This window comes from Stylophora pistillata, chromosome 13 (assembly GCF_964205215.1).
Source record: "Stylophora pistillata chromosome 13, jaStyPist1.2, whole genome shotgun sequence".
NCBI lineage: Eukaryota > Metazoa > Cnidaria > Anthozoa > Scleractinia > Pocilloporidae > Stylophora > Stylophora pistillata.
The window spans coordinates 18,380,239-18,384,114 of NC_142531.1; the positions used below are offsets into that span (position 1 = coordinate 18,380,239).

The 3,876-nt window shown below is 41.2% G+C and overlaps 1 pseudogene; it reads left to right on the top strand.

The window, feature by feature from the left end:
• Positions 1-355: 355 nt before the first annotated feature.
• LOC148717964 (ATP-binding cassette sub-family C member 4-like) overlaps positions 356-3,876 on the top strand; it is a 3,999-nt pseudogene continuing 478 nt past the window's right edge.

The window sequence follows — 3,876 nt, forward strand, 5'->3', positions numbered from 1 at the left end:
TTATAAAAACAGGGAGTCCATGACTACACGTGCCTACTGTTAAATAGTTGTAGAGTATTGCAGTAAAAACGCAGTGTGGTGTAAAATGTAGAGAGTTCATGAACAGCTCTTATCTAGGTCAAAATTTTGACAAAAGGAGGACTTGCGTAAAGGAAGTACGTACTCGTTTCGAGGTATAGGGTTCGAGCCCTAGCCGCATCAACTTTAATTTTTGTCTTTTTGGGTCTTTTCTTTTCTTTTTCCATTTTTCCTTTCAATTAACATTCTTCTTCAGAGAATATGTTAGATATGTTAAGAATGAAATGCACATGTGAGAAAGTTTGACGACATAGCCTTAATGTTCAAATCGATAGCGATGTCGAAGTGCAGAGGTGAGACCGCGAATAAACAGACGGTCCGGACGGTCACATGGGTCCATCACGATAGTCCGCCATTTTGAAAAACCCACGAAGGGCTTGGGGGAAGGTTTGTTGACTTACACAACACCGCAACAAAGTGCTTGCGGCCCTCCTTCGGAAAGCATAGTGGGCACAATAACTCAGTAATATAACCTGAACGCGCTTTTCACTGCTATAGTTAATCGCTACTTGCTCAACTAGGTCGGCACGAGATGATAAAAGTACCTTATTACTTTCACAATTCTCAGTCAAACGGCCGCACTGCTGATCAAATTCAAAGTGGCGCCTGGGTTGTCGACTGATTTTGACGCATTGTAAGATTTTTTGGTAAAGGCTCGGTTACTCTTTGGAATCTCACTGCATTTCAAAACGCGGTCACAGATATTTTCAGTGTTAGAGTTTAATTCATATGGTTTTTGAAATATATTTCTCCTATGACGCAAACCCTTAGTTTCTTTAAGACGCTTCTTCTCAGCAAGCAGACTTTACTGAAATTCATTGCAGGACGCTCATTCGATCTGATGTCCAATGATGTTAAAAGAATGGAAGAAGAGACAGTCAAGTTTTCTTTCTTAGCAATTTTTTCAGTCGCACAGCTTATGGGGGCAATATTTCTTACCTTCCATCTGATTGGTTGGCAGGCTGTCACGGGTGTGTTCCTCCTGTGTGCTCTTGTGCCATACTTTGCTGTCTTGTCCTATGCTAGTGCTAAACTGCGCTTGCGCACAGCTACAGTGTCTGATCAGCGAATCTCCCTAATGAATCAAGTAGTTTCCGGGATTCGCGCGGTCAAAACGCATGCGTGGGAGGACGAATATCGGCGAGAGATAAAACACGTACGGAGGTAAGGTAAATGATCATGTTCATTCGAGGCAATTTAGAGGTTTAAGCTGCATTAAACCATAATGCCTCTTTTTATAACGAAAGAGTGTCTCGTATTTTCCGCTGATTCATTTGCCAAGATATTATAGGACAGTTTGTTATTGGAAAGTTTGGCATCGGATATTTTGTTTTCAGATAGTTCGATACGCCAATTACTTTCAAAGTTGTGGTTTAAGTCAACAAATCACAACCTTGGTTTCTTTTAAAGCAGATTTCCCTTTCTTTCATAACCTGGCTATTCTTCTTTTCTCGGAAATCATAATTCCATGATTAATGGGTAATAAGACGATTTCACGTCGTCCAATTCAGTCTGTAATAATACTCGTGATAAACGAATGGAAACATTATCAAATCCACTTAGTCCCATTACCAATACTTACAGCGGGAGGACTGATCTGCTAAAAACAATGATATTTGGTACAACATGTCATCCAGTCTAACTCGCATTTACTTGTCTCATGCTTTTTATACGTGGTAGTAAAGTCGCGGTAGACAAGCACTTCTATGATGAAGTGGACAATGGGATCTACTATCGAAGGGAGACGCTTTTCTTGCGCTTCCCTAATTAAAATTATAAAATAGAGAATACATTGAGAACGAGAAACGCTATGAATATACAAACATGATGTGTCATGAACGTTTATCATCAGAAATGAAATCAGCGTAATTTCGAAGAGGACAACCATTCAGTCAAGTATCGATGCCTTGTTGTACAGTGCAACGCCATTAGCTACTCTGTGTGTCAGTAATTACTATGGTGCTTACAGGCCACACCCTCACACCCGCTAATGTTTTTGTGCTGCTGTTGTTTATGAGTGTTCTGAAAACTTGTGACATCTTGGATTTGATGGTTTCATGGGAACGTACGATGCATACGTTTCACTTGGAAGAATTGAAGAATTTCTTCTTTTAGAAAATTTTTCGGAAGCCTTCCAGGCTGCTGAAAGCAAAGAAGATCGACAACAAGGGAAGGGTACCTCCAAAAAACAAAGTGGAGGTTACGCAAAATAAAGAAAAGAAAATTATGGAGAAAGTTTCCCTCGCTTATACAGCGACAGAATTAGGGCCAATCAATCTATGTGTGTAAAATCTAACCTGCGCAAAGAATCACCGTGAAGATGAATTTATTCTTCAGTATATTAACTTTGTTGCACCTTCAAAGAGTTTAAAAGTCATCACCGGCCCAGTTGGAAGTGGTAAGGCTACTCTGCTCCTAGCGATTGCTGGCGAAATTGCCGATTAATTTTCAAGGCAATGTCGTTTACTTGCCTTAGACTGCTTGGGCGTTCACTGGAACGATAAAAGAAAACATTCTGTTTGGCCAGCCCTTCGATGAGTCCAAATAATAAAGAACAATCGACGACTGTGCTCTGAAAGAAGACTCTCAGCGGTTACCGGTTGGTGACTAAACGGTTGTTGGACAACGCGGCGAGCTTCTGAGTGGAGGACAACAGGCAAGAGTAAGTTTAGCTCGTGTAGTTTATGCTGACGGAGATATGTATCTAATGGATGATCCAGTAATTGCTGTCGATTTTAAAGTTGGCCAACATATCTTTAACAAGTGCATCAGAGGAGTGTTGGGTGACAAAATTGCTCTGTTAACCTCTCATCAGCAACAGCATATGGGAAATGCTGATGAAGTAATTGTGTTGTACAAAGGGCGTGACCTGGACAGGGGACACTATATTGAGCTGTACGAAGAAGGTGTAATGAGTTCCAGTGTTGACTCGCCCTATACAGCAGCTCTGAAGGACAAAGAAGAAACATCTGATACCTTTGTCTGGAAGAATACAGAGAAACACAAAGATGCTGACGCCAAGGGTTTAGAGATGGCAAAGGAGGATCGTACAATCGGAATTGTGACATCCAAGCTGTATTGGGACTACTTCAGAAGTGAAGCGCATCCTTTGATGATAACTGGAATGGTTGGTTTATGTCTCTTTACGTAAGCCAATTGTTATCATAGCTGAGTCATTGGCTCAAAGTCAAGCTACAAGAGGGAACAGAACCATCTTGTTGCTACTTCGTGCAGAGCACTCAATAACAACTTTCATTTTGAACCAACACTAAGCAAGAGGAAGAGAGACCTGGGAGTTAAACTGCCCAAAAACCTTGCTAATAGCCTTAAAAACAGATGCAATATTTTGCGAACAGGAACGAAGCAAACACGAAGAAAACGCGAGAAGAGATTAACGCGCGAGACGAGGGGCTGATGTCTCGTCTCTCGCGTTTGCCTCGCCTCCACTAGTTCCTGAGATCAAAGGTAAAGTTTCGTACAAGATATTAAAGGGCTGGCTACCTACTCTTAGCTCATATTTTGCGACACTTGCAAAAATACCATTAACCTGCACTGATAGTAAGAGCTAACCTGGATGAGTAGTCTCCAAACTAAATAAATCTAAATGATCACATGATACATTTCACAGCAACTACTATATTTTAATGTTATTTGTTTCAGCTGTCATAGTTGCTCCAGACTTGTGGCTCTCGTTTCTTGCAAAGCTACCCCCAGAGGATCAGAAGAACAAGACATATCTAACTGTCCTCGCCTGTTTGTTTGGCACGTGTTTTATATTTACCATGGTTCGGGCTTTTG